At 43.6% G+C, this 25,372-nt stretch overlaps 1 long non-coding RNA gene across 1 annotated transcript; it reads right to left on the bottom strand.

Annotated features, from left to right (window-relative positions):
* Positions 1 to 207: 207 nt before the first annotated feature.
* LOC140646518 (uncharacterized) lies at positions 208 to 10,583 on the bottom strand. The gene is made up of 4 exons (XR_012040474.1): positions 10,497 to 10,583; positions 4,914 to 4,994; positions 1,803 to 1,946; positions 208 to 974 (listed from the first exon to the last, which is right to left on the bottom strand). It is a non-coding gene; the product is annotated as an uncharacterized lncRNA (long non-coding RNA).
* Between the last annotated feature and the right edge of the window lie 14,789 nt (positions 10,584 to 25,372).

Genomic DNA, 25,372 nt, shown 5'->3' with positions numbered 1-25,372 from the left:
CATGGCTTAAGTACAGATAAGCTTAGATACAGGGAACAATTCTAGAAATAATTGCTATACAGACACCTCCTACTCAGGGTCTGCAAATCATTGATATCAGCCTGCCCCAAAGGAGTTATATAATATAACTGATGAGAACTGGAAATAATATAAAAACAGACAGCAAAATAATAATTACAAACAAATGCATTTGGACCTGACGTGGCTTAGTTCCAATGGAGGAATCTGATTTAACTGAAGCTACAGCATTTGGGAAAAAAACCCCCAAAACAAATACAAAATTAATTACTACCCCACGACAGAACAACATATTGTATCTCTGTGAGATACTCTTCTGGACAAGTCGATCAGAATAATTTTATTCAAGCCAATGGGGGGATGAGACTGAGACTTCTCAACTAAATGAATATAGTTTCTTGCACCTTCAATACCCCTTTCATACAAATCCCACTAAAGGCTGTCAGGAGAAGAAAAATCACATCCAAACCTGGGCTTCATAAAAAAGTTCAGTGCAACCTTTCACACTCCCTGTTTTATCCATGAATTTTTGCACTTGCACATATGGAATAAAAAAGCTTATCTATATCGCAAATTATTGCAAAATCAAGTCAGGTGTGAATTAAAAGCGATGTCTCAAACCAGTCCACCTGGTCATGGGTGTTGTCTAGACAAGACTGAAATCCAACTTTTGGTGCAGCAGCTTGAGCTCATACCTTGGTACACACACTGGTATAATGGGATGGTTGCTGGTATTACAAGATTAAGCACATTACAAATAAAAGTAATAATATGTTTTGTCTGTATATGGAGAGGTTAGAGGTTTAATGGAGATCCTGGAAGACATAACTGAAGAGTGATCAGACTGATGGCATGTCTTCATTCATAAAAGTCTCTTCAGAGAAAATAATGTAAAAGTAAATAAACATTATGTCTTTGTTTTGTAGAAGAAACAGAGCCTTCCTGTGCCGAGTTATCTGAGAATAAAAGAGACAAAAGCTAATAGAAGTAGAGTATCTTACTGATGTTCAACCTGCTGTGAAGTGTTCTATGAGTAAAGAGAGGGCACCTGTATGCCATGAGGACCATGGCAAGACGTGCCGTGCCTTGGCATGGAGGGGTGGTAGTGCACATATGACTAGCGAGCTGCTCAGTGACACGGGCACTAGTTCTGCCACAGGATGGGACACGGTGTCTTCAGCATGGCCAGTGATGGCTTCCAGGGAGAGTGACCCGGAGGAGTGATTAAACACGCTTTGTAGCTCTACAAGAAGCACTAGATGTTTTCTCTGGAAGGCTGTTCACTGCTATTCCTAGTCCAAATCGGACAACTGTTCTCCTGGTTTCCTTCAAATCCCAGACTGAACAACACAGCTTGCCTGTCTCCTGTCACTTCACCAGGTCACTGTCAGTCCTGGCCCGGATAGTGGTTATGGGAATCACCTCCAGCTGCACCCAGCCATGTGCTTGTTTCATGTTATGGCAGGCTTGTGGGGTTATTTCACTCCACAGCTGGGAGACACCTATGATTAAGTGATGAATTTTCTTGGAGTAAAAGCAGCAGAGCCCAATACTTGCTCTGGTAGGTGGTTCTGCCAAAGCTGCTGGGTATTCAGACGTGCTCCATTAAGCGCAGTATGCATCAGCAGCAGGGAGCTAGACGTTATCTACTGTGACTGTGAATTGCTGGCTGGTTGAATTTGTGATGGTGACTTTAGCATTTGGTTTGGGACGCTTCCTTGCACCTCCTCTGAGAAATGCAAACATATTGTATGAAAATACAAACACGGAAAAAAATGGCTTACCCTGTACGTCAGCAGGATGTCAGAGTCCATCTCAGAGGCGGTGACATTTCACTGCCAAGAGGATGACAGTGATGAGCAGAATCACTGCAGTGAAGTACAGGGCAACAGCAACGTAACACCAGTGCAAGTTCTCCGAGCAGGTCACTGCCAAAGGGACAAGGAAGAGGGGTCTCACCACAGGCAGAAGCAAGTCAGCTTTTGTTCTGAGTTATGGGAGTATGCAAAATCATTTTAGCTAGGCCTTCAGCAGGAATGTGTTGCTGTGTGTGCTATAGATCTAGCACCTGTGGAAAGTGAACAGCAAGTTTATGGAGGATATCCTCGGTGTGCTGCAGATGCAACTGAAAACATTCTGGGTTTTTTTTCAGCTAAATGTACCTGTAGAAGCTAAATTTTGTTTTGTAAATTCTTCTCTTAACCAAAAATCAAATGCTTGAAAACTGGCAAGCTGTGGGTCCTAGCATTTTAGTTATTAATTGAAAATAAAACCTCTATATATTTATGTGGGTTTATATGTATATAAACCTGTACATATGTAAGTTTATATGTGAAATCACATTTTCAGGGTCAGAAGAACCTTTTTCCTGGCCAGTCCCAGTTTTTAGCATCATAGCTGTTGAGAAGATGCCTAAAAATGTGACCTCTCACCCTCTGTGGCAGCACCCAGCTTTGCCAACAGTGCTGTGTCAACAGTTTGCCTGCAATGCCCGCACAGCGCTGCCAGTGCTTCTCGCTCTGGAATATACCCTGCCTTTCCCTTGGAGAATGGTTTGCAATGGTCATACTATTGTAGGTTATTTTTCTGAGGTTATACAATTGAAGACCCACAAAGGAAACCTGAAGTTCACATACAGGATTTAAAAAAAAGCTCTTATAGGTAATTTGAAATTCTAGAGACTCTTTTTTCACATTATCATTTGTTTTAAGCACAACAAACAAACACGTTTAATTAGTTGTTAAATCCCTGCTTTCATCGTTTTCTGCTCCAACTGTAATCCTGTCCAGGATCTCTGTGTTCTTTTGATCCCCACTCCTTAACATTTTCCAGGCTGATCTGTATGGTTAAAAAACCCCCAATCTAAACCAGAATTAGAATACCCAGCATCTGTGGTTAAAGAGGATTCAGTGAAGAATGTGAAGGGACAGAGTTCACCTATAGCATTTATCCATAGGTATAGCATATATGGATTTTGATATTCCTAAAACAAAATTCTGAAAACCTGGAAATACAGACAGTGTAGGCAGAATCAGAGAAAGGAAGGGAGGAAGTGAGGACTGGGGTATAAAAAGGCAGCCAACAAACTGATGGGCTGATGGCGATATATCAAAACTGCGTTACTGACACTACTTTTCATGCTGCAGTGCAATCCTGGTTTCACTGGCATAAAATCAGAGGACATTTAAATGCAGCCAGTAAATTGGTTTTGCCTTTGTAACAGCAGGACTGAGATGTCCATTTGGCGCACTCTCTTGTCTGCCCGACTACCACTTTTAATCAGAAAGACCATCTGAAGCTTTCAGTTTCTTTTTCCTTGTGGTAAGGCCAAATTAACCCACCAATGGAAACATTTGTTCTCACTTAGCATTTTCTGCAGCTAACATTTTTTCTATAAATATCTTAATTGTTTTTATGCATCACAGGAATGCAATATTTTCTTTCCTTCTCTTCTTCATTTTCACCTCATACAAGAGAGTTAAAACTCATAGCCAATATATTATTTCACTTTGCAAAACAAAATTTACTTTCAAGGGTGGTTACAGTTTGAGAAAATAGTTTAATGTATCTTAAAATTTCCACTTAAGAAAAGATATACACAAGTTATCTGAACCTGTCAGATAACTGTTCAAAACCTAATTTTTGCTCCCTAGCTATCACTTTCTAAAAATAACTCAGTTTCTGTGCTTTAAATACTATTGCTGTCTGTTCATTCACCCTAAATGCATTTGGAAATGAAAAGCAATACATGGAAATTGTTGCTAAAAAGAAAAGAGTTTGTGAGTGTCTCCACTGCAGAATAAATTTTAACCACGTGTTCTGAGCATCCCTCAGGAGTGGGGAGCAGGGGAAAATGGGTCAAAATCACCTACAGCAAAGATAGAAAGTGATGCTGTCCCATACCCTGGAAAAGGTGCTATTTGGCTGCTGAACAGGTGGGAGCTGCTGTGTTTTGTGTGGGTCTACTCACTAGAGGCATGGAATGGCAGTTTGTCCTGCTACCAGGTCCTGGTTCTCCAGTGGACCATGCTGCCTGCATGGTGCATGTTTATTTTCTTCTGGGATCCTGCTGGGATAAACTAACTGGTCCCTTCTCAGAAGAAAGCTGGTCATATTTGAGAGAACCATTCCCTTCCAACAGTGCAGACATGGACAGTGCCAGATTTTACTCCCTCTGCCCAGAACTGATCTCCAGCAGCATCCCCAGTGGACATTCCCACGGCCTACATGAGACCCCTTATTACATTCCCAGCAGCATATTGCAATGTTTTCTGTGCCATGCTATTAAAAAAAAAGCTACTTTGGCAAGGTGCAATACAGCCTTTTAAGTTCGTAAACCAAAATGCCACAACCAAACAAGTCTCATGGGGCCCAAAGGAGGTAAGCAGCCAGGGGCTATGCTATGCAGAAGCAGCCTGTTTGCTCCAGAGATGCTTGCACTGAGGAGTGTGGACACAAATCCATCTGCACCAACGGCTCCTGGGTTGCTCCTGCTCCCTTTGCTCCCAGGTGCAATCCATACTGGCAGCACAGACATAAACCAAAGGCTTGCTAGACTGAGCCCCAGAGGCAAGGGACACTGACGCCGTGAATCCTCACAGGCTTAGCTGGGGCTGAAGGACAAAAAGGTTAGCCTAATGCAAACCTGGGGGCCTGTGACTCTACCTGCTAACTTTGAAAACACTGTCACCAGCAGCCTTCAGGCACCCTCAGGGAAAACCAGCAGCTGGAAAAGGTTTTGAAGGTCTTTTAATTTGCCTAGATCATATCAACATCTCTTTGGGCACCTAGCCCCAAGCAACTCCTCCACTATATGTAGATATGTAATTATGATGGTATATAACGAGGATAAAATATAATGAGAAAATGTGAAGTGTCCTGCAGTATTGCAGTACCTGTATGTGTAGTCTTGGGTGTGCTGTCAGGTCTGTCAGATCTCCATTTCACATTCACCTCAGCGTATGTTGCTGGATCATCTGTAAAGACAAAAAGTGTTTCAATTAGAGAACCTGCCGAAGGCCAGCCCTTGCCATTCTCATTGCATCCAGCACCCTGCAGCACCAGACCTTCTCTGAGAAAATGGCAAGAGCAAGAACATGCAAGAGAGTTGTTTTAATTTTTTTTTCTGGTAAGACTTGCATGTCGCTGAATGAATGTGCCAAAAAGAAATTATTAGAAGAGTTCACGCAAATAATTATCATGCTGTGCAGTTTTCCAAAGACATTAAAAAAAATGTTATTTGGTTATTAAATTTTAGAAAATTTAAAAAAACCCTCTAGGTGACGGTAGCTTATCACACACTGAACTGCTCTATTATTAATTCTGTTTTTTTCTTATTATTCCATATTTTATACACACATGTACACTTTCTGTCCATCTTTAAGCAGAAGTTAATCAATGGCAACTTTTTTGGCTAAATTAATTTTTTTCTATTTACTTCTCAATAAACTTTTTCTTCCTGGTTAATCAGATCTTGTACATGGGTACGAAGCACGCCTGCTTTCTACTGTTTTTTCTTTCACAAAGAGGAGCACAGTTCCTATTGGAAGAAAACTAAGCTGTACTGCATGTGCAGAGAGCAGAGACAAGCTATTTTTCAATCACTTACGAATTAAACATATTTTTTAACAATTCAGAGTAAACCACGAAATGTAAAGCATTATGCAAAATATAAACATACTATTTTCATTTCATCCATAGATTTTTCTTCCTCAAGTTCATTCTTCCAAGTATTTAAATGAGGTTTTAATTAAAGGTTGTTAAGCACCACTGCAGACAGAGAGCAGATTTTCAGTACAAACCATTAATTCAACTTTCTCTACAAAAAGGGGAAAGGAAAGCCTGTCTGCAGTGAATTCTCAGCCAGTATAGTCCAAAAGCAGCTTCCCCTCCCCTCCCGCCCCGCCCTTGTTAATCACAGTAGCCAGAAACTTGGGGAGAGAAGACTTAAAAACAGACTTATCTGAATCTTTATTGCCTTGCTAACTTATGACCATTCTTATTTGCTAGCAGAGGAGGCCCTCTCTTCCCTTACATCAGTGCCCTGGACAGATGCTTTCCATGACTAAGAACCATTTGCAAGGGAAGCTTTCCATATTTGATGCGGAGCTGGCACGACCTCTCAAATTGCAGCAGTCTTCATCTCCGCTGAGTCGAGACACCTATTCCTCTGGGCTTGGAAATCCCCATTTCACAAACCAAAGCAATGGAGCAGGTCTTCACTGTGAACATTTATGCTGTTTGTCGTAATGAGGTCTAGAAACCCCAGGAAACAACTGATCTTCCTCCACTCACTGCTTTCTTCTTGGTTTCTTCCAAGTGTTACTTGTCATGCTCTTTCCCAACTTTTTTCCTGTTTGTCAGCTGCTCATCAGGATAAAGATCTTCCCAGACCATCCTTCTTCTCAGATATCTGTTTTTAGGATTTATTTTGCAAAAAAAGCTCCTCTATCCTTACGCTTGATCTGACTGCCTTCACACACATCAGAAGTCTTTGTCAGATGCTCGTGCCTCAGAGCATGCACCCGCTCCCTCCGAAAACTACCTAGTATCTCCAGACGGCTTGGAGCTATTGGCCTACATAAATTATACCAGACTAAGACATGGCTGCACTGAAAGAAATGCCTTGAGACAGAGCACATTCAGGCAAAATAAACCATGGCTTTTCTATTACTGAGAGACATGCCTTCCAAGTGCAAAAGGATTGCATCTTGCTATGTATGGAGCCTGTGGCAAGCACTCCAGCATTTTCTATAGCACAGTCTCACATTAGGCTTTCAAATGTGACATGGCAGAGATCAGCGCACATACCGGAGGCTGCTGGAAATCTCCCCATTCCATATCTGGTGGTCAGTCAGTAGAAAACCCTCATATGCCCTGGTAACCACTAGCATGGTTGTGACACTCATGGTTGCAACCATTAAAAAAAATGTTTTCACCATGTGTTACAAGATTTTTACGACCCATGGAGAACACAAAAAATGTTGTCAGGGTGGGTTTCCCCAAAGGTGTGAGATTGCCTGGCAAACTGCACATTCCCTGCCTTCCCAGCCTCAATAGGGGAGAATTCCTGTCTGCTGCACTATCAGGAGTGCTTGATCACCTGGGCGGATTCACTAACAATAATGCAAGCTGGGCTGGAAAAGGAATTTGCAACAGGATTTTCAGCAGCAGCCATTCATTTTCCCAAGAAAGCAGGTGGTTTGCTGAGACTGCTTTGCTTTAACACCAAGAGCTAAGCATTGCTCTCCTTATCTTTAGAGGCCTTGCTTACACTTGTCTGTTATTATGTATGGATGCTTACACTGGCCATCTGCATAACAGAAGAGATCTGTTTCACTGTCACTGTAAAGGCAGCACTTTTGGCTAATTAGTTCAGTGGCCAATGCTGGATGTAAAGCTCAAGGAAGGCAAAGATGATGTTTAGGTACCTGACCTCTATTATGTAGTCGAGCTGCATCACGTAGGCAAATTCGTATACTTAAAGGTACATCCAGAAAACATCTCACTGCCCAGAGGGTCTCTACAGAACTATTGGCCCAAATCAGCAATATTGTACAATCAGAAAAGCTCACGGGGAAGAGGTATAAGTAGGAACATGACTGCAGGTGTAATAAGGTGGGGAACGGCCCGATGACACAGTTTCTCCTCCATCTTGCGATATTAAATCCGCAGATGAACTGTCAGAGTAGGAGAGAGAGGGAAAGTGGCGAGTGACGGGACATGCCTGACTGACCCCAGCAGCTTTCGGTAGGTGTGGCAGTGGAAGGAAGGCAGGAAGAAGCTGTATTTTTATATCAACTGCAACACACTGCCTTGTAAGTTGCCTGTTTTGCATGTTTTGCCTCATTTCCCAGGAGCTACTTACATCAGATTTGCTTGCTGATAGTGTATGAAATAAGATGTGTTTTTTCTTAAAAGAAACCAAACAGATTTTTCTCTGAAGTGCCATGGGGAAGACAAATAAATGCAAACTTCAGCAGTGCAAAATGTAGGACAAGTCCAGGAACATGGACCATTTGCTCTATCCACCACGTGCAAAACTCAGGGAAACAGTGCAGGCAAGGAAGGGGGCTGAAGGGAGAGGAGAAGTGGGGTGCGGACTAGCCAGGGGATGGGCATAGTGGCCATGGGGAAGCAGACCAAACTTAGAGCTATGTAATCAGATAAGACAGCACAAACTTTGAAGTCTGTAACTCAAAAAATGCTCAGAGACAGGGCAGTATGAAAACCCTTTTCTTTGCTGGCCTAGGCTATTATTCCTGTCTTACAGGAGCAACTTTGGCCTTTTCCAAGTCTTGCTGTATCGATCATCTAATGTAAAATATGCATGGAGTAAGACAGCAACTGCTTCCTTTGAGCTTTTTTAGGCAGGTGGGTCATAGCTAACTCAACTGCTCTGAACTCACTGTAGCATGGCAAATACCAAGCCAAGAAAAGCAACCTCCTAAGGGTGCCAGAGCTGCTGAGATCTGCCTTAGACTTACGAAAAATGTCGAATCTAAACCATTTTTAGTACCAAGCATTATCAAATCTCTGTTGTGTGAATGCAGCATCTTTCTTGCGCAGCAGCCAAGGAGTTAGAACAGTGAACAGCGTTTGGCAGAAGGTGAGGACCACAGTTTCCTGCATTCGTGCTCTCAACTATGAAAACAATGGAGCACATGTAGAAATCAAAGATAGAGATAGTAAGAATGTATAATGGAAATTTATATATATAAGAACACAAAAAAAATTAATTATATAGATAGGTGGTTTTTCACTATATCTTGTAGGACACACTAACAATATTAATAGGTGGCAAATTCAAGATTGATTTAAAGTATTTCTTCGTGCAAGATATTAGAATCAGCCTCTAGAAGTCATTGTTTTAGAATGTTATTAAAGTAAAGCATTTATTAGGATACCAAAAGGGATGCAAGATTCACAGAAGTGACCAGAATATTGGTATGACAATTGAAAAGATTTTTCAAAGAAATTATGGCAAGGTAAACACCATGCCGTCATACTCTAAAGCGCAAGAAAAAACATTTTGCCTGAAATTTGGTTACTTAATTAGCCTCATAATTGGCCATAAAAATTTTTTAGGCACTGTCTTTCCAAGCACCTCATACTGGCAACTTTCAGAAGTATGTTATTGGGTTAGAGGGCTCTCAAGATAACTTAGAGCAGCAATTTCTAAGCTCAATTCACCAAAGTGAAAGCACTTAAAAGTATAAAATATAACTGGAAATTTAAGGGATAGTATCAGGTGAGGAAACAAAAAAAATTAGGTGGAACAGATTTTTCTGCTCTCAAATTTTGAAACATTTTGTACAGATGGTTGTACTGGGCATGTGTGTGCATCTCCAATAAGTACTTATGGGGTAGTTCTGCACTGGGGTACCAAAGATTGTCCTGGCAATGCAGCTCTTCTACGGTGAACTGATCACACAATCTAAGGGGCAAACTGAGTTAACACATGAAAGACAAAGACATCATACCCTTACAGGGACTTTTAGTACTGTGTCCCAAGGAGCGAATCTACAGAACTTATTTTTATAGAATAAAAGTTGCTTTGCTATCATATTCAGGACACATTTTTCTTTCATACTGTGACCTCTGAATATTATAACTTTAAATAGATTTTCCATGCTTAATTGTCTTATAACTAGCAAAGATCTATTTTTTGATCAGAATCTAAAAAATATAACTTGATACTTTTGTTTTAAAAACATTAATTATTTCCTACTTATATCCATTAATGGTTATCTTTTGCACTTTATTTCTTGAAAATAAATTTTTAAAGTAATGCAGTTTTATAGTTGAAGACATCAGTAGGTCATAAACAAATTGTAGGACTAACAGTTTTCAAAATTATAGAACCCTCTATTGATTCTTGACTTGTATTTTTCTCAACATAGAATTTTTAGAAGAGAAAGAATGAGACAGAGAGACAGAATAAAGAAAGAGAGAGAAAGAAAGATAGGAAAGGAATAAAGAAAGAAAGAAAGAAAGAAAAAGAAAAAGACAAACAGACCTATCATTTTACAATTTAAAAATATTTCTGGTGTCTAAGAAAATAAATCAAATTAATATATAAAATGTAAATGTACTGCAGGAGAGAGAAGTCCACTCAGTGTCATCAGTGCACTGTAACTGCCAATGAGTTTTCAATAATCTGTATTAATATCTTCAATGTCTGATCATTAATATGTTTCAGAAACAGCACATTTCAGCCATACTACTGAAATCCAGAATGGGATTTTAAAGGTCATTCTTTACTTTTGCTAGAATTCAGTATTCTTTCTATTAATAAACATGAATTTGCCAAGCAAATAGATATATAATAAACAGAGGTGGATATTAATAGTTATAAAAATGCTTTCAACATGACTTCAGCTTCTTCTGAATGCTTTGATTTAAGAAAGAATGAAAGTTTTAAGAACGTGTCACTGAGCAAAGAAAATGTAAGTAATATTAAGATGACCATTTTTTACCTGTATCTGAAGTTTGTGAAGTAAAATGCACGCTTTCCTTGGGCAATACCTCTGCATAAACCACTTCACTTGCCATTTTGAAAAGATGCTTTCAGTTCTGCAATCAAAATGGACTCATTGAAGAAGCAGTAACCTGTATTACATCCTTTCTGGCCTCCCCCCACCCATCACACCACATTAGGTCAAAAGAAATGTTTAGATGTCTGTAAAAGGGAAGGAAACTAGATACCTTTTTTTTTTTTCAAATGTAAATTCTCACCTTGTAGCTTTCAATAAACAGTTCTTAATTCTTAGCCACTTCTGTTGGTGTATGTTCTATTAAAAACAATATAGCTGTGATTTTTATCAACATTCTCATAAATTGTGACCTTCAACCCACACATAATTTTCATTTGGAACATGAGCTGGCAACATGCCAAGTATGTACATATCCTCCTCAAACCAACTGGACACTAAAACATATTTCAACAGAAAACTCAGATTGTGATTATTAGATTGCTTCGGTTTGTGATTATCAGATCACTTCCTCTTAAACTTCATTGGTTTAGAATTGAAACCAGAAAGCAATGATGAGGAGAGGAACGGAGGGAATATCTGATGTTGCCGAAACATCTCATTTCAAGACTTTTGAGATAATTTTTTTCTGTATTTTTAATTATTTGTTTATTTATTTCATACTGAATAAAAATAATTTTTAAAGTTGGATTTGAAACAAAATGTTGCTATTAGGCCAACTTTCTTTTTTTTTCAGATTTTCCTCCACATAGAAATTTCTAAATTTTTTGGTTTTATGGTAACTTAAAATGATGCCAAAACTTTGAATTCTTCTCCCAGAAAAATTTGTGCTCTTCAACCAGCTCTAGACCACATACTAATCCTCACATCCCAGGGGAATTATTAAGCTCAGAATTAAACCAGGGCTGAGTCAGATGTGTGACTGCTCTGCGTGTTGGTCATCAAATGTTCTCATTAAAAGCAGATAACATGCTTCTTTTTTTTCCTCTAGTAGAAATGTTAGTTCAAGATGAAGTCAATGGAGTTATCATGGTAATATTTTGCCCTCTTGGGACCAGCCATGGAAGGAAGATGAATAACATCATTGGCTTTTTCAGCTTAAATCACTAAACTCTTTCAAGAATGGGCTGGCACAATCCTGTAAGTAAAAGGCTCTGTATAATTCCCTGTTCTTCCAGGGAAAGGTTTGAGGTGAGATGATGTGCTGCTGTCTGTCTTATCTGCTAAGGCCAAGCTCTTTATGCAGCCTGCTAAACCATATACTTTGAACAGAAAAAGAGGAAAGGTTAAGGCAAAGTGTATTGATTTTTTTATTCTATGCCAATGATTTGGAGTAAATATACTGGACAACTTGCTGAAAACTGTCAAGTTCAAACTGGAAAAACAGTGATAGTCATAAAGATGATTTCCCAGAAAGAGAAAAAAAGAAGAAACTGAATGTCCCTAGATGAGATGTGTGTATGCTATGGGGCCAGCATAACAACAGCACTGGGACATAATACAACTACTTTTTGTTTGAAGGATCTCTGTCTGAAGGATTTGTTTGAAGGAAACTGTTGTACGTGTGCCTCAATAAATATATATACATTTAATACATGTGTAAATTAAACACATATTCCTATTTAATGCCATGGTAACACAGAGTAAGTTTTCAACCTCTTTATTAACAGTGCCAGAGAACAAGCCCTCACCCCCAGGCCAGGCCTGTAGCTGCCTGCTGGCACCATAGGCATGCCTACACCATTCAAGGACAACCACTCTGAAGACACCAGGATGTATGCACACTGTATATGAGTTGGTATAACTGTACCCCACAGGCCTCTCCAGCATGTCCCACACTAACAACTCACCTGTGCCATGCACAAACACCGCTGTGCCACCATGCTCCTTATCTGGGTGCTATGCACCGCACAAGACCACAAGCTCGGGTCAGCACTCATAGCAAATACATGACCTCTGCTCTTGCTCAAGCTATGTAATAGCACATCATTGCCTAGGACTGTTGCAACATTTGGTTCATGCAATAGGATGATTGCAGGTGAATTTCCTTTAGACATCGTGCCATTGTTGAGCATTCTGTAGGGAATGGAAGAATTTGCTTGCTAAGGGCATTTTTAGTAGCTCTGGCCTATCAGGAGCAGCCTGGTTCACGTTCATGATTCAGGACGGTCTTCCTCTGTAGAGAGGAGGTTTCTGGCAAGGGAGACAAGCACCATCAGGTTGGCAAGCATTATTTTATGCACCTGGGATGACAAGTGGTGGAGAGGTCACACTCAAAGCACATACCTTGGAGCCAGGTCCTGCCCTTCAGCAGCAGCTCAGGACACTGTGGGAGCAGAGGACATACCTCCCCCTGGTGCCTCCTTCGCCTAGTCTGTCCTGTCAGGAGACATTCAGGGACCATTCCTCTGACCTTTCAGGATAAGATGATAGGACCCTGAGGTACCTATTTCTCTCTACTGATTGGAAAGTAAGAATAAGTAAACAGCTTAGATTTAGACACCCACCCTTAGGCACCTAAATGAGCAAGCAAAAGATCTCAGGATTAAAGCATTTCTGGCCAAAGGAACATAGAATCACAGAATGGTTTGGGTTGGAAGGGACCTGAAAGATCATCTAGTTCCAACACCCTTCCAGTTCCAACATCCTCCCCTTCCCTTAGCAGGCAGGTGATGATTCAGTTGAAAAAGACATTTGCTGCCTGACTTTGCAGCCAAGATGTTCTGAGGCAGATTCTTTACTTCAGCAAAATAACACAAGGAAGGGATTTGTATTGGCACTTAGGCACTAAGCTGTGCCCTCGGTGCCAGCCATGAAAAGCTAGACTGGCTTTTCTAGCATGACTCTGGATTTATTTACTGTAGAGTCCAAGGCCTTTGAAGAAAGGGGAAAGGAGAAAAGAGGCTCTGGAGGCACGGAAGCCAGTGATGTTTGATCACTGTTTTCCATCCTATGTATTACTAGTTGTACAGAACTGACAATTATTTTGTCAGTGGAGTTGGGGAGAGCATGTAAAGATGTACCTATCACTAGAAGGGTATTTCAGGGGTTTGGAAGAGGTCTTTTGCCCTCTTACATTAATCCTTTGCATTTCAATAACACAAAATAGTCACTAGATGTCTCTACTGCACCATAAAATAAATCAGAAATTATATTCCATTTAAACTGAATAAAATTTTATATGCTTATGTAGCCATTTCTAAAAGTATGAATTGCATAAAATAACTTGTCAGAGACAGCTAGAGTGTGAAGGAGAAAGAAGCCTGGAAGATAAAAAAGGAGTGGATGAGGTAAGTATTGGCTACAAATTCACACAGCACAGAAGACTTAGCAGTAAGCTTTTCCTAACCAAGACCAACACAGTAAAGTATTGTAGAGATACTGGGATATAACTGCACCCCTGTAACTGGAGGATAAGCTCAACCAGTTTAAACCAATCCTGATGGGGGGACAGGAGTGTGGGGGAAATGAGGAGCAGTATTGTGGACAACTGTGCAATAGCCATAACTTATGATTAGTGACAATGACAGCAGAGATGGAGGAGGGTGTCAAAGACCACAGTGCATATCTCAAGATCTTTGGCTAAGCAGACCATGAAGGTGGTGTCAGTGACAGGACTTCAGTAGGGCACAGCAAGCAGCATGCTGGCAAAGCTCGGAGGGAATAGATGTCTAGCTCCAAGCAGCTGTCTCCCAAGGGCAGCAACTATCCATCCATCTAAGACTGACCTGTTTGGTTTCTTGAGTTTCTGCGTCTAAGCCTGCTCTGTCCCAGGACCTGAAGCTCCACTGTAACTCCTAGTTAAAGGAAATCCCCTGGTTTAGGCTAAAAGAAACAGCTTTTTTTTCCCCAGAAATAGATAATAGCGGTTGTTGTTCCTGCACTGGGGCAGAGTAGGAACCGGACAATCTATGGAAATCCTTTCTCAACCTTTTCTTTTCATAGAATCATAGAATGCTTTGGATTGGAAGGACCTTTACAGGTCATCTAGTTCAACCCCCCTGCAAGAGCAGGGACATCTTCAACTAGATCAGGTTGCTCAGAGCCCCTTCCAACCTGACCTTTAATGTTTCCAGGGATGGGGCCTCCACTACCTCTCTGGGCAACCAGTTCCAGTGCTTCACCACCCTCAGTGTAAAAAATTTCTTTCTTAAATCCACTCTAAATCTGCCCTCCCTTAGTTTAGAACCATTGCTCCTTGTCCTGTCACAACAGGCCTTGCTAAAAAGTCTGTCCCCATCTTTCCTATAGGCCCCCTTTAAGTACTGCAAGGCTGCTATAAGGTCTCCCCAGAGGCTTCTCTTCTCCAGGCTGAACAACCCCACCTCTCTCAGCCTTTCCTCATAGGACAGGTATTCCACCCTTCTGATCATTTTTGTGGCCCTCCTCTGGACCCGCTCCAACAGCTCCATGTCCTTCTTGTGCTGAGGGCTCCAGAGCTGGACGCAGTACTGCAGGTGGGGTCTCACCAGAGCAGAGCAGAGGGGCAGAATCACCTCCCTTGACCTGCTGGCCACACTTCTTTGATGCAGCTCAGGTTACGGTTGGCCTTCTGGGCTGTGAGTGCACATTGTTGGCTCATGTCCAGCTTTTTGTCCATCAGTACCCCCAAGTCCTTTTCTGCAGGGCTGCTCTCGATCACATCATCCCCCAGCCTGTATTGAAACCGAGGATTGCCCCGACCCAGGTGTAGGACTCTGCACTTGGCCGTGTTGAACCTCATGAGGTTCACACAGGCCCACTTCTCCAGCTTGTCCAGGTCCCTCTGGATGACATCCCGTCCTTCTGGCGTGTCAACTGCACCACTCAGCTTGGTGTCATCTGCAAACTTGCTGAGGGTGCACTCGATCTCGCTGTCAATGTCATTGATGAAAATATTGAACAGCACTGGTCCCAATACGGACCCCTGAGGGATACCACTTGTCACTGGTCTCCATCTGGACATTGAGCCGTTGACCGCTACCCTCTGGATGCAACCATGCAACCAATTCCTTATCCATTGAACAGTCCACCCATCAAATCCATATCTCTCCAATTTAGAGAAGGGTGTTGTGGGGGACCGTGTCAAAGGCTTTACAGAAGTCCAGATAGATGACATCCATTGCTTTTCCCTTGTCCACTGATGTGGTAACTCCCTCGTAGAAAGCCACTAGGTTGGTCAGGCAGGACTTGCCCTTGGTGAAGCCATGTTGGCTGTCTCGAATCACCTCCCCGTCCTCCGTGTGCTCTAGCATAGCTTCTAGGAGGATCTGTTCCATGATCTTCCCAGGCACAGAGGTGAGGCTGACACGTCAGTAGTTCCCAGGGTCATCCTTTCTACCCTTTTTAAAGATGGGCACAATGCTTCTCTTCTTCCAGTCCCTTCTTCCAGACTGCCATGACTTTTCAAATATCATGGAGCATGGCTTGGCAGCTACATCAGCCAATTCCCTCAGGACTCTGGGATGCATCTCATCAGGTCCTGTAGACTTATATATATGTTCAGGTTCCTCGGGTGGTCACGAACCTGATCTCCCCTTACAGTGGGACGGGCTTTACCCCCCGGTCCCCAACATGTTGTCCATTGACTCGGGAGGGGTGAGGAGAGTGGTTGCCAGAGAAGACTGAAGCGAAAAAGTTGTTGAGTACCTCAGCCTTCTCCTTGTCTGTTGATACTAGGCCACCATTCTTGTTCATCAGTGGAGGTACGCTTTCTTTAACTTTCCTTTTCTGGTTGCTATACCTGTAGAAGCCCTTCTTGTTATTCTTTGCATCCCTTGCCAAGTTCAGCTCCAGCTGCGCCTTGGCCTTCCTGACCCCATCCCTACACAAGCGGGCAGCGTCCCTATACTCTTCCCAGGTTACCTGTCCCTGCTTCCACTGCCTGTGCAGTTCCCTCTTGCTCTTTAGTTTGACCAGCATGTCTTGACTCAGCCATGCTCGTCTCTTCCCTTCCTTGCCTGATTTCCTACATCTGGGGACTGAGAGCTCTTGCACTTTATGGAAAGCATCCTTAAAGATCTGCCAGCTCTGTTCTGCTTCCCTGTCCCTGAAGACCATTTCCCAGGGGGTCCTACTGACGAACTCCTTGAAGAGCTGGAATTTTGCTTTCCTAAAATTTAGGGTCCTGGCTGTACTCCTTGCCTGTCCCTTATCCCTCAGGACTGTGAACTCCACCAATGCGTGATCACTGCAGCCTAGGCTGCCTCCAATCTTGACGTCACTGATGAGCTCACTTGCATTGGTGACCATCAGGTCCAGTATTGCATCTCCTCAGGTAGGGGTGTCTGTTACCTGGTTAAGAAGTTATCCTCAATGCACTCCAGGAGTCTCCTGGATTGCCTACAGCTCGCCATGCTACTTTCCAGCAGATGTCAGGGTGGTTGAAGTGCCCCAGCAGGACGAGAGCCTGTGAGAGTGATGCATCCTGTAGCTGGAGGAAGAAGGCTTCATCAGTACGCTCCCTTGATCAGGTGGCCTGTAGTAGACACCAACCACAAGGTTCCCTTTGTTGCCTTGGTCTCTAATTCTTATCCATAAGCTTTCAACCTGCTCATGGCTATTCTTCAGGGACAGCTCTTCACACTCTATCCATTTCTTGATATAGAGGGCAACACCTCCGCCCCTCCTTCCGCACCTCCCCTTCTGAATAGCCTGTAGCCATCGATAGCCACACTCCAGTCACGGGATTCATCCCACCAGTTTTCAGTAATGGCAAGCAGGTCATAGCTTTCTAGCAGCACGGTAGCTTCCAATTCCTCCTGTTTGTTGCCCATGCTGCGTGCATTCATGTAGAGACACTTCATCTGGGCTGTCGGCCATGTCACCTTCCTGGTGGAACACCCCTTGTTTCCCTTCAGGTGTTCCACAGAAGTTTCTTTGTTGGCTCCTGCTACCTCAGGAGCCCCTAGCTCATCTCTGCAAGACTTTGACTGTGGTGCAGTGTCCCCAGCATGCGCTTGGGCAACAGGTTGAGGGTCCTTACTAGCACCCCGTCCCTCTAACCATTGCGTGTCCTCCCGTGGCTTGCCGCAGGCAAGCCTGATTATGTTCCCCCTCCCCCTTCACATCTAGTTTAAAGGCCTGTCAATGAGCCCTGCAAGATCCTGGGCAAAGACCCTCTTTCCCCTTTGAGAAAGGTAGCTCCCATCTGATGCTATCAAGCCTGGTGTCGTGTAGGCCACCCCATTGTCAAAAAAACCAAAATTGTGATGTTGACACTAGCCACAGAGCCATGTATTAATAGACTAGGTCCGCCTGTTCCTTCCAATGTCACTGCCCACAACTGGAAGGAGGGAGAAAAAAATCACCTGTGCCCCAGGTTCCCTCACTAACCGTCCCCAGGCCCTGAAGTCTCTTTTAATCTCCCTTGGGCCACATACTTTGTCACCTCCCATGTGGAAGAGCAGGAATGGGTAGTAGTCGGAGGGCTGTACCAGGCTAGGAAGTTTCCTAGTGGTATCTCTAACCCGGGCTCCTGGGACGCAGCAGACTTCCCTATGAGAAGGGTCTGCCCGACATACTGGACCCTCTGTTCCCCTCAGCAGGGAGTCTCCTACAACTATCACGTGTCTTTTCTTCCTTGAGGAGGTTGTAGTAATATGGGGGGTATGTCTTTCTGGTCTTGGCCGCTCCTCTGGTGTAGATGGACTGACATCCTCATCATCCACTGGCTGGTCCTCCACCTCTAGAGCCTTATATCTGTTGTGCAGAGGCACCTGGGGAGGCGTGGTGGGCAAGGAGGGCGTTCGCTTGCTACCCTGTTTGTGGACTTGGTTCCACTCGCTGCTTCCCCTTAAGTCCCAGCCTACCTCCTGGTGGGGGGAGGACACTGAATCCCTTTGATCAGGGGCTTTTTCTGGTGGCTGTCTCTGTTCATGTTTCTGGGAGGTCAGAGTGCGGTTCCAACCAGTCTATCTCTTGCTCCGAGTCCCTGATGCTCCTTAGCCTATCTACATCCTCTCTTAGCTCTGCCACCAGGCAGAGTAGATAGTCCACCTGATCGCACCTCACACAGCTGTTCCCTCCGCTGCCATCTGCTTCCAGCGCAAGCCGGTGGCGCTCCCTGCAGCCGGAGACCTGGACGGCTGCGTGTTTTCCGGGGAGCTCCGTCCGGGCTGATGAATCCTTTCCGGCAGGTGCAGAGGATGCAGCCTTCCGCCGGGTGGGTGCCACGGCTAGGCTCCCTCTGGCCAGCTGCGCTTTTTGAACTTCCCTCCTCACCTCGGAGAGGCACCGCGAGCTGCCTGCGCGAGCTGCCTGCGCGAGCTGCCTGCGCGAGCTGCCTGCGCGAGCTGCCTGCGCGAGCTGCCTGCGCGAGCTGCCTGCGCGAGCTGCCGCGCGAGCTGCCGCGCCACGCCCTGTTTGCTCGCCGCGCTCCCTGCGGGCTGCTCTTGTACGGGCGGGGGCTTGGCCCCGTCACTCTCGTCCCCGCCCGCGCTGAGGGGGAGCCGGCCCTCGTCAGAAGCTCCCGCCTACCTGCGCGGGGCGGGGCGTGGGTGCGGTCACCCCCTCTCTCCGTGCGTGTTTTTCCCTCTCCTGCGCGGTTTCGCCGCGGTTTCGCCGCTTCAGGAGCGGTGTCCCGGCGCGGTCCTCTGTCCCAGAGCCCCTCGCCTCGGCGGCTTGGCTGAAATGGCGAAGCCATTTAATAAATTTAAATGGCTTTTAATCATTTTCATGATTTTTTAAAATTATTTTTTCATGGTTTTGCACTCTTCACTAGGGAGAATAAATTCATATGATTTATATCCAAAACAAGTACATAACTTATCTATCTAAATCTCCACAGATATAAGCCACTGTGTCACTTTAAGTTTTCAACTTCTGAGCAGAAGCTGAAGAGCTGACTAAAGCTGAACAAGCAAAATAGCAGCCACCGAGAATAATTTAAAATAGTCTTTTTTTTCCCCCTTTTTTTCTTTTAAGCAATCTGTGTGAGGTGGCAGATGCAAACTTAGTATGCCTGGGAAATAAATCCTGTGTTTTCAGGAGGGTGGAGGCCCTGCCATCTAAGAATTAGCCACCATTTCCCTCAAGAATTCTGTTTTCCTAGAAAGGGAATAGGGAAATACTTTTATTAATGCTTCTGACCAATATCTCTCTTAAGAATGCATTCAAAAGTACTGGAAAGTTCTTTTACTATTATTTATTAGACTGTCCGTAACTTGATTTTTGTCTCACACACGTACTTAGTGAAAAGACTAAGACCAAGTACGATGCTGTAGTGCAACACATGTAAAATTCATTCTTTTCATAATAATCAGAAGCAAGGGTAATGTTAAGACCTTTCTCTGTTTAGTTCTCTACCAGCTCCTGTTGATTTTTAGGAAGAGCAACAATAGCCAGGTGTGGAGAGTATGTTTTGAGCGGATTCCCAGTCTGTTTGGGAGACGAGAGACACAATACTGTTTCCTTCTGTAGTTATCAGGAGAAAGCTTCAGGCAAGACTGCTTGTGACAACCTTATTTGAAACACTTGAAGATCTTCCTAAATCTGAGTAGAGCAGTCTGCATGTATTGCACAGTATATATCATAAATGGCACTCATGTCAAGGACATGACTCTGGGTTGAAATTAATAATCAGCTGCCTTCTGCCAAAAAGTAAGGCAGTATTTTATACACAACATTTAATAAAGCCTTGATTTTAAAGTTTTTATGATGCATTAAAAAAACTCAGAACTGTTGTGAAATACCACCAGAAGTAGTGGTACTTCAGACAAAATTCCTAGGAAAATATATTAATGAAATTTTGAATAGACAAACTGAAAACTCTAATACTGCTGTGTTATTCTTGCAGGAAACATCATAGCAGTTTTATTCTTATTCTTATTCTTATTCTTATTCTTATTCTTATTCTTATTCTTATTCTTATTCCTATTCCATGCTCTCTTAAGTTTGGATATGGGATTAAAAAGCCAAATTGTTGAATTCTGATCTGTCCCTTGCTCAGCTCACCTAAACTATCATTTGCAAGCTTGGATAACTTATTTTTGATTGTATAATTTTGAAGGAGTATTACTTACGTATTAAGGAATTAAAAGAGCTAAAAACTGTAATTCTACAATGAATAAAGCCCCCTATTGTTTCAGGGGTTGCTGTCCTCCTGTTTCAATCAAATAAAGCGTGAATGGCTCCAATAGCTTAGAAGAAAGTGCTTAGATATAGGTATTCCACAAATGCTAGAAAACACCAAAAGTGACTTTGCTGAGAAAGACAGCTACTCAGACCTTTCCCTGTAATTTCCTTCCTTTGCTAATGCTGACTAATTTCCTGTGGTACCTGGAAAAGCATGCACGAAAGAGTTAAAGACAATGAACCAACTGAACAACCACTTTCCTCCCTCTGTCCTCTGCTCTGAGGCCTGCCCTGGCTGTGACATCGTTGGTCTGACCAAGTCCTTTGGGGATCCAAAGTCATGGAGGTGGGGAAACTTCATCTGACTGAATTACACATTTATTCTGCTTCAGTTGTTCAAGATAGACACAGCAAATATTTGCCTTTCTGCATTAGTACATCATCTCATCTCCTGAGGAGGGAGGCAAGGCCACAGCAAAGGGATGCAGCACATGCTATGCAAGCCATAGCTGGTGATCAGCGTCCAGATTTCAGCCAGGCAAATGCATAGCATGCAACCTTGCTCAGCTGTGCAGGGGCACCTGAACTGTATGAAGGCACTGTCAGGATCCATATATATCGCTTCATGGCCAGGGCAGCACAGTACAGAGGTATGAGTTACTGATCTGCCCAAGACCAGCTGGAGTGGCAGAGCTTCTCTTCTCCAAGTCTACCCCCATGGATTAATTGCTGAATACTTGGGAGGTTTCAACTCAACCAGGGTATCCACTGTGGGCAGAATATCCACCAGTCCACAGCATCTCCAGCTGTGAGTTGCCCGACACTGGGCTGAGTGGCCATAGACAGCTGGGGGGACCACTAAGGGTCACTGGTTTCCAACCACCACACCTGAAGTACAAACCTTTCTCCATCTCAACTGGAAGCAGCAAGTCCTTCATCGAGCCTTTCATGGTACCCTTCCTGTAATCCTTCCCTGTTGGACTGTGAAAGTCTGTTCAGTTCCTCTGACCTCCTCCTCATCATCATCACTGGTGCTAAAGCCTCTTTTCCCTCCCCACAGCCTGGCAGTCTGGAAAAGGAAGCGGAAGTGACTGGAAGCAGTTGCTAAAGAGGTTAGGGTGGAAACGGCTGTGCAGAAGCAGGGACCAGCCTGTCTGGGGATGATGGAGAGGAGAAGTGGACTCCAGCCAGCTCGACTCAGGGAATGGCCACAAGGAGTATGAGTCCCTGCTGCCTAGAGGCAGCTGCATCACTGGTATCTCCTGCCTTGTGGAGATACTGTGGAGCATCCAAGGGTTCAAGAGCTGTCCTGGACCAACAGGCATCCAGTCCAGCAGCTCTGCAGGTGGGACAGGCATGGCTGAAGCCTGGAGTGATTTTGAAGGGTAAAGATCCATATTGCACATCTGCTTTGTGCACCCTGCTCTCTCCCTGCCTCCTTCTCCCCAGTAAGGGCTAAGGAGAAGCAGCTGCAAGAGAGACAGATGCATTTTTCTGGGTGGTGTTTTGGCAGACTTCACACCCTATCAGGCTGTGCATATCCATGCCGCGGTACCTTTCTGCTGGGTTAGATTTCCCATGGCAAGCATGAAGCCAGTGTAAACACTTGTGCGTGTGGTTTGCAACTTGAGAGGTGTAAAAGCACGTACTCATGCCTCGCCCGAGACAAAGTTATGCCAGGCACGATGAAATACAACAGTATCTATACCAGTGCAGACCTGGCCTTAACGTGATGCGAGATCATGGTATAATTGTTTTGGCAGGAGCAAAAGATAAATCTTGGGGTGGAAAAGGGGAAGGGGGGAAGGGGAGGGCCTCATTGAGATGAGAAACTGGGAACAAATTAGGTTAAATAAAACATTCTGTAGATGTAGAACTTTCTTCTGTCATATTTTGGTATTTTTGCCCACTTATTTTGAGTAACTGTATCTAAATTTTAAGACAGAACAGCATTTTAAACACGATTGATATATACTTTTGATCTGGATCAGTGATGCACAAATGGGGGGGGAAAGCACCGAGACAATACTTGCTTTAAAATTTAATCTCTGCATGATTTTTTAAAAGTGTATTTTTTACTCTCTTTTGCATGAGAAGGTAGTAGGGCAGCCACAGCTCCATCCAGAACAGTTCAAGGGTTTTCAATGAAACCTTCAAACTTAGGAAACTTGCAACCTAGTCCTGCTGAAACAGGGACTGACTTTATTTTAGACTTGCTGCTGGAAGAGGCAATGGATTTGCAGGGCAGGAAATTAAGCTCCCACAAACTTCTGCTCTTCCCCTGGAATTCTGCATTGTGCAAAACTTCCAACTACTGACTGTTTCTCACCAGCTGGGTTTATTTGCCTGTACCAGTCAATTCTTTTGAATTAAAATCTTCACTTTTCCATCAGTTACAGAATTAGGGATAGCATGAATCCATTGGGAATTTACAATGTTCACAGCATGTCCAAGTGTGGTAGGGAAGCACAGGGGAATCACAGGGGATTACTGGGAGCTGAAAAAATGTTACATACATACTTTGGGAGCTGGAAAATGCTACTTGGTGAATGGGGAAACTACTTTTGAAAGTACTTTTGAAACTACTTTTGAAAGAGCTACCTCGAAGCATCTGTGGCTGTGGATGAAGTCCATGCTGCAGCAGGTACACCTTGAAGCATCAGTGGCTGTGCATGAGGCCATGTTGGAGCAAGTTTACTTCTGAAGGTACTACATTCTGTGGATAAGTCCAAGCTGGAGCAGGGGCAAGGGGAGGACTTCATTGCAATGTTAAACCTGATGGTCTGGTCCAAAGGGACCAGGGGTGGAGATTGTAATGGAAATACCTTTAAATTGTTATATCCCGTGATTTGAGTTGCATGTTGTGGGAATTACTATAGCAGGAACCTCTTGTTGCTAGCCAGGCTAGGAGCAAGGGGAGGAGTTTATTGCAATGTTAAACCCTATAACCTGGCCCAAAAGGACCAGGGGTGGACATTGTAATGGATATACCTTTAAATTGTTGTAACCCATGATTTGAGTTGCATGTTATAGGAATTACTACAGACAGAACCACCTGAACAAATGGAGGAGAAGCCTTACAAGAAGCAAGTGCAGCGGTGACCTGACCTGAGCTGGCTTTGGTGCCCAACAACTCCAAGCAACACACCACCTCTCCTGTCCTGAGTAACAACCATAAGAGATGAAGCCCAAAGTCATGGACTAAATTAACTCAGTGGACATTTTGTGGACATTTATGGACATTTTACAAATATTTTGTAGGGGTGCTCCATAGACTAAGGGAATGATATGTGTGTATTATATCAAAGGATGGGAAGGGTGATGGTGGGTAATGAGAATGTATTGGATAGTGTGAGACCTGAGCATGACGTAAATGGTATGGAATAAGGGGTGGATACTGTCCTGGTTTCAGCTGAGATAGAGTTAATTTTCTTTATAGTGGCTGGTATGGGGCTATGTTTTGGATTTGTGCTGAAAACAGTGTTGATAATACAGAGATGTTTTAGTTGTTGCTGCACTAGTCAAGGACTTTTCAGGTTCCCGTGCTCTGCCAGGTGCAGAAGAAGCTGGGAGGGGACACAGCCAGGATAGTTGATCCAAACTGACCAAAGGGCTATTCCATACCACATGATGTCATGCTCAGTATATAAAGCTGGGGAAGAAGAAGGAAGGGGGGGACATTTGGAGTGATGGCGTTTGTCTTCCCAAGTAACCGTTACACGTGATGGAGCCCTGCTTTCCTGGAGATGTCTGAACACCTGCCTGCCGATGGGAAGTGGTGAATGAATTCCTTGCTTTGCTTTGCTTGTGTGTGTGGCTTTTGCTTTACCTATTAAACTGTCTTTATCTCAACCCACGAGTTTTCTTACTTTTGCTCTTCCAATTCTCTCCCCCATCCCACCGGGGGGGAGTGAGCGAGTGGCTGCGTGGTGCTTAGTTGCCGGCTGGGGCTAAACCACGACAAAAATGCATGTACTTTAATTGTTATAACACATCTAATTACTATTGTATTAATTGATCACAGACAAGTATGTTGGATTCTGTGCAGATCATGCAGTGAAAACTGATCTGCCTGCCAAAGAGCTCATTGCACAAGAAGTTTATAACCTAGAAGAGCAAGATATAAAGTACGCATCCAGCCCATTTCAATTTTAACTACAGTGGTTAAATAATCCAGGAAATGTACACAGCAATTATATTTATCCAAGTCTTATCTTCAACTTCTGTTTTTGCGGGTTGCTACTCTAATTGAAAGCTTAAAAGGAAATCCAATTCACCCATTGGAATGCATTACAAAATCACTTCTTGTATGACTCTGTTGCTATGTTCCTCGCCTAACTTCACTTGGGAAGCTCACAACACTGGTGGAAGTTTTCCTTGACAAAAAAAGCTTAAAACAAGGGGAAGTTCACATGGATTTTAGTTTTCTTAAAGCTATTTCAATTAGCTATTAGCAATTAGCTGTAATTTAGCTGCCATATGAGACTTTTAATGCGAGCAGGGAAGATGCAGTCAGTAGCCTGGCTCAGCCAAGCATCCAGATCATCAGGGCAGGTCCCAGGTCAAGCTGGAAAATCAACGGATCAGTTGAGCCGGAATGGGGTCCTGAGCCTCTGGGCTGGGGCATGGGAGGAGGGGTCACCTGAGGGGTGACCCTTCAGAGTCAGTCATGCTCATGATGAATTCACAGACTGCGTCATGGTCCTACACAGAGTTTGTGAATTTCACAGTTGAAAAATGTTCTGTGCCCACCTACTGACAGTAACCAAACACACCTAAGTAATCTGGTATCATAAGCTAAATGAAGC

The sequence above is a fragment of the Ciconia boyciana genome, chromosome 1, assembly GCF_034638445.1.
Source record: "Ciconia boyciana chromosome 1, ASM3463844v1, whole genome shotgun sequence".
In the NCBI taxonomy this organism is placed as follows: domain Eukaryota; kingdom Metazoa; phylum Chordata; class Aves; order Ciconiiformes; family Ciconiidae; genus Ciconia; species Ciconia boyciana.
Note: the sequence above shows the minus strand (reverse complement) of the source record. Positions and strands in the feature narration are given on the sequence as shown.